At 32.8% G+C, this 13,178-nt stretch overlaps 1 non-coding gene across 1 annotated transcript; it reads left to right on the top strand.

The window, feature by feature from the left end:
• The first annotated feature begins 5,521 nt into the window (after positions 1–5,521).
• Positions 5,522–5,628, top strand: LOC128290053 (small nucleolar RNA R71). The gene has a single exon (XR_008279694.1). It is a non-coding gene; the product is annotated as a small nucleolar RNA R71 (small nucleolar RNA).
• The last annotated feature ends 7,550 nt before the right edge of the window (positions 5,629–13,178 follow it).

Here is a 13,178-nt window from a genome sequence, read left to right as displayed (position 1 = left end):
GTAGGTGGTTAAAAGTTTAAGATAGTCGGTTAATATTAATGAATATATGTGGTGGAGTATTCGGCCATGACATTTGGATGAGCTCTCATATGTCCTGTTATATATATATAGATGATTATATTATGGTTGGTTTACATATGTGCATGATTATATTGAATTATTGATTTTTTTTTTGTAAAGTTACAAAAATATGCAAATGAGTTGTGATAGCCAAATAGCTATAGAATGGAATGGATTGTTATACGTTCCCAAATGTTTATCTTTCGTTGTGATATTATGCATAATATGCAAAGTTGATATAAACTTAGGTATAAAAGCCGCATTAATGACCTATAATGGATGTATTAAGTGGTTGAATAAAATTTAAGTAATTTGGTTGTATAAGTGCATTTTATCTTAATACATTTTATTATAAATGTCCAAAATGATTCAAATCTTGATGGGAATAAATCATGTGTAAAGTTTTTATATTATTATATGAAATGTCTCTGATATATTAATGAAATCGATAAAAGCATATATGTTAATGAATATTTGTATAAACAATAGTATGTTCGGCAGTGCCTCATAACCCTAGTCCGGTGACGGATACGAGTTAGGGGTGTTACATTTATTGCATAAAATAGAAATCAAAATACAGAATCCATCCTAGGGTTCATCTCTCTAGGTATTTAGAAAATTAGTTCGTAATCGTAAATAAAAACATCCCAAAGGTAGTATCACCATAAAAGATAAGAAAATCGATAATAAACTTCAAAGAAATCAACAGGAGATCTTCAATCTTGATGGAAATCTGCTTTAGAGTCGGCTTCAATGGTGTTTTTTGAGTTGTATTCTTGAGTATTCTCTGATGGCTTACACTCATCTTCTTACCTTTTTCATATATAGGTCTTAGAATGCCCGAAAAATTTAAAATTTGAGTGTTTCCACATGTTTAGAGTACAAGTTGCAATTTTTACACAACCTGGCACATGGCCGTGTTGCAGCCCATGTAGTTCACATGTCTGTGTGTCCAGTCCATGTGTAATGACCCAGCCTATGTGGCTCTTGAAACTTGTTCTGAGTTTTTGATTTTCGCTCGTTTTTCACTCTCAAATGCTCTCCTAAGTTTAGAAACATGAATTTAAAGGATTAGGAGCATAAAATTCACTATTTTAAATCGAATAATCATCCAAAAACACATTAAAAAAGAGATTAAAACATGTTACTTTTGGCATTTATCAAATATCCCCACACTTAAGCGTTTGCTTGTCCTCAAGCAAAATCCTCAACCCACAATTAAATTATCTTTTCTTAATTTGTCATTTTCATCAATAATGTTTCAAGATAATTCAAAAACAATCATGCATTGGAAATTCAACCAAAAGGACACTAAAGATTCAAGCAATCCTAGCCTAAATTTTTAAAGCACAAAAACATAGATGTCTCCCTTTATCTAGATAATTACCTTAAATTCAAAATCCACAACAATTGACATCCTCACCAAGATTCAGTGAAGCACTCAAAGTGTTTAAGGTTCATGAAATATGTACTCAACAGTCAAACAAGAAATTTCATTACCATATGCTTGCTTGAAAATCAAGTATCCACCACTATAAAATGAGATGACACACCAATTAAGAGATCTTTGTACGATTGTAATGGGGCTTAGGTTAAGGGTATGGAAGAAGTTAGAAAAGTTGGTTATAATCAAGATCAAATTGATAAGTTACCAAACTAGATAAACACTCAGTTGTTGAATTAACATAATGACTAATCAAGAATAGAATCTAGCTTTTCAAGAAAATATGCTACTAATGATTCAAGCTCAACCAGATATATATTTTTTATTTTTCATTTTTTTATTTTTTTAGAGAAAGAATTAAATTCAATAATTCAAAAAAAAATTGAAACATAGTTAGGCAACTAACCAAATTAAATCTCGACAAAAGGGAAGTTAATAACAAGGATAATTTTACAATATACATATGGGTTATGAGTTAATAAAAACGGGTTAGGAAAAAAATGTGTCAGGATCAAAGGGGTTCACTAAGGGTTAATTCAATAGGTGAGCTTTTTATAGGTTAAGTGGGTTAAATCCTAAGTGCCTCTATCATCTTAGTAGATCAAATCAATAATGTGGTATCGACATATATATTTGAAGCAAGTTCTAGAATTACAAATCAAGTTGACATATTCACAACAAAAAAATAAAATGAGCACGAAAAATATATGCTATATAGGCCCAAAAGCTCACAAAAAATTATGATTTTGATGTCAAACTTGCAAATTTAAAATTTCAAAATAAATTTTCAGTTCAGGGAGACAACCTAAAATTATAATTTCTGAAAAATAACTTATCATGCTTGACTCTATTCTGTCTTAAAGTATAAATCACACAATGCACAAAAATCCACAAATTATTCCAAAACTGAATAAATAAAAACTCCAAATTAAAAGAAATTACTTCAATGTTAGGTTTGGGAAATTACTTAAACACAAATAATAATTCAGGGGCTATATCGCATAAACATATAAAATCCTCCCCACACTTAAGATGTACATTTCCCGCAATGTACAAACAATTAAAGCCACAAAATAAGTACAATATCATGAGGAGGAAGAGAACTGAAACTGCCTTGAATTTTGATGAATTCGTTGGAATATTGAAAATCGAAATCGTCGGTAATTTTAAATGAAATGCATGTTTCTGAGCAAACTAATAACAAAATAGACAAAAATGAATAAGAAAAAGAGATAAAAAAAATCAGTAGACAAAAAATAAAAATATGGTGCATAATAAAAACAAAACAAGAATAAGAACAAAAGCAAAAGCAAAAGCAAAATAAAACAAAAAAAAAAAGAATATAAAATATAAAACTAAAAGAAATCATTTGGGGTAGGAAGGAAACAAAAGAGGAAAAAAACAAAAGGAAAAAGAAAACTAGCTTTAAAAGGAAAAAAAAGTACATGGCCATGTGCCGTGTGGAATCACCCAGACTGTGTGTGATCCAAAAATAGAGAAAAATAAGCCTAGTAACCACACGACCTAGGACATGCCCGTGCGTCCAAGCCATGTGCTATGCTTCTGTGCTTCTCCCATGCCTGTGTGCGAGTCCGTGTGAGCCACACGGTCTACCACATGCCCTTTGTGTCCAAGCCGTGTGTTTCACATGCCCATGTGCCCAGGCCATGTAACTCCCAATGCCTATGTAGATCAAATTAAAATTGAAAAAAAATTAGCTTCAGCTTGTACACGGCTTGAGACACGCCACCGTGTGGATCACCCCAAACCATGTGGACCACTTTTTTTTTTCAATTTTTTTGAATTTTTTCAAAAGTTGTTTTTTAAATTTTTTTCAAATTTTTTAAGGTAACAAAAATTAATATAATTTTTTTCCAGATTTTTTTGAAATCTTTTTCATTTCTTTAAAAATAAGATGAAAGTAAAATAAATAAATGAAAAATAAAAACACTCGAGTTGCCTCCCGAAAAGCGCTTATTTAAAGTCTAACTCGACTTCCCTTTTTAAGCTCACAAGTAAGGCAGATCTTGGAGTCGAAGCTTCTCTCTCTTGATATCAGTTTTTCCACCAAAATAAGATTTGAGAGGGGTACTATTTACCTTAAACATGCTAAATTTAGAATGTGTTACCTCAATTGTACCGTTTGGAAAAACGGTTTTTTATCACAAATAGGTTAGGCCCTCTTGACTTAAAATTTGAAGGAAAAAATTGTGGGTTCTATTTGTATAACAGTACTTTGTCCCCAACTTTGTATTGGTTCATCATCTTTACATGCACATCATGACGCTGCTTTGTTACTTCCTTTTTCTTTCTCGGTTTCTCATCAACCTTCATTCACCATTCATCTAGTTCGTCGAGCTATACCATTCACTCTTCACTTGTCCCTTGAGTTCTATCACTTTGAATAAAATATTACTCCAACACATTTTCATGAGGGATTTCCTACAAAGTATGTTGAGCCACATGATTACTAACATTAATAGAACAATTATTATCATCTCGTTCATTAGGGACTTTTGCTAAATCACATGTTTGAATAGTATCCTTTTGATCACCTACACGAAGCACAAGTTCACAAGTACCCACATCAAAAACAGTTCTAGTAGTGGCTAAAAAGGGTTGACCTAAGATCATAGGTACCTCAATATCCTCATCCATGTCCAATACAACAAAATCAATAGGTAATATAAATTTATCAACTTTCACAAGTACATCCTCAGTAATACCCCTAGGATATCTAATTGATCTATCCGCTAACTGAATACTCATCTTAGTGGGTTTGGGTTCCCCAAGTCCATGTTGTTTGAACATTTTATAAAGCATGATATTTATACTAGCCCCCAAATCAGTCAAAGCTTTTTTAACATTTAAACTACCAATGAGACAAGGAATAGTAAAACTCTCTGAATCTTTAAGTTTGTTGGGTATTTTTTTTTGGAGAATGGCCGAGCAAATGGCATTGAGCTTCATAGTCGACAAGTCATTTAACTTCATTTTATTTTTTAATAGTTCATTTAAAAATTTTACATTTTTGGCATCTGTGAAAGGGCTTCAACAAATGGTAAGTTAATGTGCAAATTTTTTATGAGTTTAAGAAATTTACCATATTGTTCTTTTATGTGGTCTCTCTTTAATGCTACTGGATATGGAACTCGTGGTTTGTAGTCTTTGATTACCGGCTTATGCTCTTTCTTACTTTCTTTAACCTCATCAATTTTTACAACAACTTCTATCTTCGACTTCTGTTCAGGCTCAACTAACCTTTCCACGCTTTGAACAGTGATTTCGTGGACTTGCTCCTCTAGGTTAATTTTAGTGTTGCTAGGTAAGCTACCTTGTGGTCTTTTCGAAACAAGTTTGGCAAGCTATCAAATTTTATTTTCAAGCCCATAAATTGAAGCTTGCTGATTTCTCAATGCTATTTTAGTGTTTTGAAATTGAGTTTCTGACACCGAAATAAATTTAGCCAATATCTTTTCAAGGTTCAATTTCTTCTCTTGCTGATAAGGTTGCTGAAAACCCAAAGGGGGTTGTGACATTTGATTTCCTTGACCACCCCAAGAGACATTTGTATGGTTCCTCCAACTTGCATTACAATTATTGCTATAAGGGTTATTTTGAGGTTTAGAAGTGTTACCCATAAAGTTGACTTGCTCATGCTCCATGCTAGAACTGAAGGGTAAACATTCTGAATTAATCATCCCCACTCCATTCGCAACACATTGCATCACCGGATTCACCTATTTAGAAAAATTCAAACCATCAATTTTCTTACCAAGAGCTTCAACCTAATTTGCCAACATAGAAACTACATAAATGTAAAAAACTTCGGTTGCTTTGACAGGTTTTACTCTTATAACTTGCCACTGATAATTATTCAGTGCCATCTCCTCAATAAACTCTTGGGCTATTTCAGGTGTTTTGTTATTCAATGTTTCATCAGCTGCTGCATCAATCATCTATCTAGTTGAGGGGTTCAAACCATTATAAAAAGTTTAAACTTGGAGCCACAAAGGTAATGCATGATGAAGACACCTTCTCAACAAATCTTTAAATCCTTCCCGTGTTTTATAAAGTGTCTCAACATCGAACTGAACAAAAGAAGAGATGTCATTCCTCAACTTAGCTATTTTAGCTGGTGGAAAATATTTTAACAAACATTTCCCAGCTATTTGAGCCCGAGTAGTGATAGAACCTCGTTGTAATGAATTTAACCACTGTTTTGCCTTGCTCCTCAATGAGAATGAGAACAACCATAAGTGTATGACATCATCAGTAATGCAGTTGATATTAAAAGTATCATAAATCTCTATAAAGTTAGCCAAATGAGTATTCGAATCTTCATCTTGCAAACCATCAAACTGAACATATTTTGCACCATCTGAATTGTGTCCGACTTGATCTCAAAATTATTTGCATTAACAGTCGGTCTAACAATGCTCGATTCAGCCTAAATTAGAGTGAGCTTAGCATAAAACTACATAGTTCGAGAGGCAGGATGTGAAGGAGGTTACTAATTATTTTCATTATCACCCATCTTCATAGTAATATCCTTTTCCTCTTGATTGCTTACTATATTCTGTTGACTTTGCCTTGCTTCTCTAATCTCTCTATGATTTCTATGAGTAGTCTTTTCAATCTCACAGTCAAAAAGTAATGAATTGAACGAGTTTCCTTTAGTTATAAACCAAAAGAACCTGCTAGAAGCAAACAAATGAAAAATTAGAATATAAATATTAAATTAAAAACAAAAATATTAAAATAAAAATAAAAGATTGCTAAATTAATAGAAATAAAGTTTTCCTAATAACTCAGTCCCCGGCAATGGCGCCAAAAACTTGATTGCAGTTGTAAACCAACTAAAAATCTAACTAAGGCAAATGTACTTATCAATTAATAGTATAGCTATGATGAGCAATGATATCATTCCCATGAGGACTAAAAGTACTATTAATTACCGTCTTTATATGATTTAATTGAAAAATTAGAAAGATTGATTAAAAATAAAATAAAATTAATTAATTAACTAAATAACATGACAAAGAATGAATCAGGAAAACAAACGTTAAACAACCAAGAAGGGAAGTAATACCAAGGAAAGAATTCACCTAGATTTATCTGTCATGATCAATATGAATTAAACAATTTCTTCACTCAATATCTTGATCCATAGAAATCCCTAAATTATGCTAATATCTCTTTTGAGAGTAAAAGCAACTGACTCTAGGTTGATTAATTGAAATTTCTTTCTAATGTAAACCTCTATTATCTCATTAACTCGATTTATGGATCCCCCTATTAGATTTAACTCTAATCTCGTAGATTTATGTCATCCTACTTTTAGGATTGCATGTAACTCCACTCAATTATGCTAGATCTACTCTTAAATAGGATATGTTCCTCCTTTGATTTGAGCACATCAAGCATTGATTAATTAAATGATTGAATTTGTGTTTGCTTAGTTAATTAAATTTATCGATGATGAGATATTTAGGGATGACCTAAGGCATTTTTTGGAGCATATCTAGAGCCAAAAAGCTATCTTATTTATATTTCAACTTTAGTACCAATTTTTGAGCATGTTGACACTTCTTGATGAACCTCATTAGAAACCCCAAGCCTAACAATGATAACCTTTTTCTTTTGTCTTACATTGCACGATTATAGACATCTGAACATACATATTGAGGGTTAAGTAGATACATTAAGACAAGGTTTGTAAAAACAGAGAGACATAGGGAGGTTAGTGTGATGTGGGAACTATAGGTTAGCCTAAAAGTGTAAAAAAAAGAAGAGAAATCCACAAAATAAAAATAATACAAGTAGGAAAATTACTTGAAAAATAAAAAGTATTCTTGAGTGAAATGAGCTGAAAAAGTAAGTGACAAAGTCAGAAAAGGAGAAAAAATATTGTTCGTTAATGCATAAAAACTTGTAGGCTAGCCGTAGTTACTAATTTGTACTATGATTTCCTATGGAGAGACAAGGAACGTAAGAGCACGAGAAATAAGGCGGTGAGTAGGTAAGGGTCACTAAGGGGGAAGAATATGGATCAATATGATGTGCCAAACTATTTTTGTGTTTGTAACTTTTGGATGCTTACTGTTTTTGAATTCCATAGCTGTCCTTCGCCTAAGAACGCTATAAGCCAAAAAGCCTTATGTGACCTAATTATCTTTATACATGAATGAACATCATACTAAACATTCACATAAATGACTATTTGTATTCTGCTCAGATAATCAAAGTACTTGTATGATTTGTTAATGGATCCCTATAGGTGAGACCCTTAATACTTGTATATTTTGCAACATACTGAACTGAGATGTTTGTGGTCAAAAGTGGTAAGTTAACTACTCATCATGTTGAAATTGTTAGTAAGCATGAAACGCCTAAGTCATATGCTCTGTAATCAATACTTGTATCATACTAGCTCAAGGGTTGTCATTTTTATTTTTCATCTTTGTTTATGTTGCTTGAGGACAAACAATAACTTAAGCGTGGGGGAGTTTGATCTATTTTAATTCAGTGTAGCTAGAATGACGGAAATGTGCAAGTGTACACATTCCCAACAAGTAATAAAGTGACAAGTAAATGTCGAGTTATCGTACCCACAGGGACTGTGAAAAGAATTATTTATGAATGTAATTAAAACCACTTTGGTGAATAAAAATATTTTGATTTGAGGAAGTGATTAAAAACTAGGATTTTAACTAAGTAAAATAAATAAAAATAAATAAAACTTCCAATGCTTGATTTCAAAAGATGATTTTAATCAAGATTACATAATTGTGCTAGATTATGCACATTTCTTAACTTAGAATTAATGTTTATGTTGTTACGAATAAATTCACGGCAACTCGGTAATTTGCTAATTTATGAACATACCTAACTACCAAAATCCATTTATCTCTTGACAATATCTCTATGCACATGTGCTAATAAGCAATTCAACTGATTAAATAAATTTTAATAAGAAAATATGCTAATGCACATACATACTTATGAAATTAAAATAACTCTCTATACCGATTCAAACAATTAACTCAACCTCATAAGCACATAAAAGATTACGCGAGGTAACAATGTATTTTTACCTTGAAACAATTTATTCACAATAATCTTGCAAGTTATGCAAGGCTAATGTATCATTAGATACCATCGCTAATTTAACCCTCAGCTACCTTAGATGATTAAACATGCACTGATTAAATATCGTGTCAATTAATTAAAATATTCAATCCATTTAAATAATTAATTCATTAGTTACCTTACAATTGTAATGCAAGAATAACTTAGTCATGGTTTTACGTAATCAAACATCTTATCGAGGCATATAACAACACAAACACAATTTTAATAACTCAAGTAGACAAAATGCAATCAACCTAACATGAATTAAATTTAAGCTATATTAATTAAATTAAACATATCAACATCACGAATATTCATAGACATGTTCATAACAACAACAATAAAATTAAAATGATAAGGAACAAGAATCAAATCTAGTGTTTCTCCGAGGCTTGACTAGTTTGCTTCACTCCTTTTTCTCTGCTTGTTCTTATTGAACTGAGCCTTACACAAACACTTGAATGCTGCTCCAAATGGTGGTTGAATGAATCATTTTCAAGAGGTGAAATCAGCAAGGGAATGGGGAAGAAAATGAAGAACAATGAAGAGATAAAAGTGAGAGAGAAGTGAAGAATGAATAGTTTTGAGATGTGTTTGAAGTAAGCAACCAAGGATGGTATTTATAGGTTGATAAGGCTGCTAAAAATATCCAAAATAAGCATCCAAAGACTGCCCCCATGGCTGGCCACACATGTGGCATGTTTGAAAATTTCAAGCGTGCTATTTTTAGGTAGGGGCAAATCTTGAAAGGCATAAATAGTGGAGGGGTCTGAATGCAAATTGAAGGAATCTCAAGGGCTATCTTGAAAGTCAAATAATCAGCCAAACAAGCTGATTAGGTCAGCAAGTGGGATCAGTTTTCTCAGTTCAGCTCAATTGGGCCCCTTTTCATAATTAATTAATAATAATTTATTTAACCCAAATTAAATTGGATTAAAATTAAAATTAATTATATTATGAATTAATACACATAATTTAGATCGTCTTAGGCTGAAAAATTAATTCTCCTTGATGCTTCAAAATTGCTTCTCGTTTTTGTGCTTCTAGCAGTGTCTGCCGAGCCATTTTTTGCGCTTTGTGCAAATCTGTCGAAAATAATCAAAATTTGATATAAAATTAATTAAATTTAAACATGTTCATAATTTGGGTGCAACTTAATTATTTTATAGTTATTATATATTTTTCGACAATAATTCTACCGAAACTACATGAATTTGAGTTTAAAAAGGGAATGAAAAGTGTGTATATTTTCGTGTTTCCAGTAGCAGATTAAACTAATTTTCACATTTAAGGAGTTTGATTACAAAATTTTTTGTTATGTTTTAATTGAGTTTCTTTATTTTTACTTATATTAAATAAAATGTGCAAATCACGTCTCTTATTGACCTTAAGGGCCGAATGAGGCCTAAGGGATACTTCGTGAGTGTGTAGGAGACCATTAGAAGGTAATTTGGGCCAATACTGGAAGCTATGTCGTAACATGGGAGATCTGATGTCGCAACATAAAGAGCATAATGAAGAAACTAAAAAACTACCTTCAATGTCATGACACAGGCTGAGGGTGTCGCAACATACCTTTGAAGATAGCTACAGAGGAGTAGACTAGTTGCTATGTCGCGACGCAGGTCTTGGTGTGTCGCAACATTGACTCTGTTATGAGAACAACACGAAGTAGGGGTGTTTTGGTCTGTATAATCAAACTTAAAGCTTGGGGACGTTAGCAAACCTAGAGTTAAGGACGATGGCCACCTGAAGGCTATAAATAGGCTCATTTGACACACATTATAGACATCATTCGATTAACTGAGATTCTCTCTTTAGATTTATTTTCTTTTTCTTAGTTTTTCAGAGTTTCATTTATTTTGTTCTTTATTTTCTTTCAAGAGATCTGAGTTGTAAAGGAGATCAACTCTTTTGGATTCACATTCATTACCAATATCAACCAAGCCTTTCTTAAACTCTGTGTTATTCATTCATTATGATTAATTGTTTCGTCTACTTTATGTTGTTTATGAAAGCCTAGAGGAACTAATCTTTCTATGGGGGATTGCGAGTGGAAGGATGATGTTTTAACTATTTTGTAGGGTTATTCAATGGATCAATTGTTTAAGAAATGAAGAATGTGAAACAAATGTAACACCCCTAACTCGAATTCTTAGCCAAAATAGGGTTACGAGGCATTACTGATCAATCACAACATAATTCATACATATACACATTGATAATCAAAATACATTCAAATCATTCACATTGTCCCTTATAAGGCTCTACGAGAACTTAAAACATGCTTTAGAGTGGTTTGGGACTAAACCGATCGTATATAAAAATTTAAGAACACTTAGAAAAATTTCATGAAATCATAGGTCACACACCCATGTGAACAGGCCGTGTGCCTCACACAGCTACCAGACACGCCCGTGTCATAGGCCTTGTGAAAACATGCATTCATACTGATTTTCACCACATGGCCAAGGACACGCCCATGTGCCAGGCCGTGTGAAATCTAAGGGGGTTACTGACTTAGGTCACACAGTCGACCACATGCCCATGTGCCATGTGACAGCCGTAATTTGACCCTAGTCGGAAAGCGGTTTTGGGACCGCTAAACCGAATCACCGAAGTATTTGAATATGATATTTATTGCCTAAAATGTGTGAATATGAATGTGTGGAAGTTTTAAGCTTCGATATAGTCGATTTCATGTGAATTCAGCTAATAGGACTTATGTATGACACTTTTAAAATGTGATAGTTTAATCTATAAGGATCAATTAATACATGTTATAAGAATGAAGGGTTTGCATGTCAAATATCCATTTATTATGAGTAGTGGCCAGCCATGGATGGGTCATAGATGATAATATGAATTTTCTATTAGCATCATGGGTTTAGAAAATAAAATAGTGAATTAAGAATGATAAAACATGAGGTGAGTGGGAGGAGAAACCAAAGTTGTCTCCCCCTTACTCCCCATTGCCGTGACTAGAGAAAGAGGAGGAAAAGCAATGTTCTTTCTTTGTTATTCAACTTGGCCGAATAGAAGAAACAAAGGAGGGGAAGAATTTCGGTCACTTGAATCCTTAGGAAGGTTAGTATATTGTGTTGAAATTGTGAAATAATTACTTGTTTTAGGTAAATTATCATGTTTCTTGCTTAGCCCATGCAAAAATTTCCACTATGGATGGTGAATAGAGCCTTGGCTATGGTTATAAGGAAGGAATTTGATTGTTTTACTTGAATCTTGATGATGAATGTATTGAGGAAAGAACTTGGTCTTTCTAAAAATATGAATGGTTAAAGCTCATACTAGTAATAATAGAATTAAAGAATGCTTGATGTCAAGAGTAAATGTTGTTCATGTTATTTGGATGAGAAAGGGTAGTTAGGTGAAGTAGAGTCTAGCAAATGAGCACATATGTGCACTAGTTGCTAAATGAAGAAAAATCGGCTAACAAGGGTGTACTAAGGCGAATATGATTTTGAACATTATTGAGTAATGTATGTGTTTTGAATCGATGGAATGGAGAGGATGCTTTAATTGTGTTATGAACAATTATATGTTAAATTAAGGTTTGCTAAGCTAGCTATTAAGGTGAAGTGCAAATGTTAGTATGTGATTACTAGTGTATATATGGTATTAGCCGAGTTTTGAACTTGAAACAAAATGGTATTTAGTCAATACAAGAAACCATATTTGTTGAATGTATTAAGTATATAATTGGCCTCAACATAGACATGCATATTCGGCCACATGAGATAGATTGATGTTGCATGTATTCGGTTAGAGGCAAGCATATTGATGCTTTTATCTTGGCTTAGATAATCGGCTAAAAGAGAGTGTGGGCTAATATGTTGAGTTTGATTCATGATTTCATATATATGTGACTCTAATGTCTAATGTATATATGGGCTAAGTACCTTGAGTTTCTCTTTTTGATGTTCAAGTGATTAAATCAATTTATTTGTTAAATTAAGCTCAAGAGCAAAGGGGAACTAAATCCGATAAAGGGAAGGAAAAAGTGATCGAATAGCCGTCAAATCGTTCGACAACATCCGAGGTAAGTTTTGAGTAATGGAACTTAGATTATGGTTCGATTAGATCATGTTATAAGCAAATCACAATCATGCTCTTGTATGTGGCTATTGAGTAGAAAATGGTAATGCTTGATAAGTGACTTGTGTTTGAATTCTAATTATGAAAATGAAATATAGATGTGTCATGATTTATGGATATGTGCATGAATATTCGGATGATAACGGGCTAAGTCCCAAGGCATTTGTGCTAGTGACTAATTCCTGCTAAGTCCCAAGGCATTTGTGCGAAGTTACTATATCCGGCTAAGTCCCGTAGGCATTTGTGCGAGTTACTATATCCGGGCTAAGTCCCGAAGGCATTTGTGCGAGTTATCAATTAATACGCTCGTAAAATCCCAATGATGAGGTATGTTTTGTATATGCATTGGAATAGTTGATTCCTTTTAAATATTATTCGCTCAGTCAATTAATAAGCTTCCGGCCTTTGGTTAAGTTGATCCCTTATG

This window comes from Gossypium arboreum, chromosome 2, assembly GCF_025698485.1.
Source record: "Gossypium arboreum isolate Shixiya-1 chromosome 2, ASM2569848v2, whole genome shotgun sequence".
NCBI lineage: Eukaryota > Viridiplantae > Streptophyta > Magnoliopsida > Malvales > Malvaceae > Gossypium > Gossypium arboreum.
This window is presented reverse-complemented; position numbering and strand designations above follow the sequence as displayed.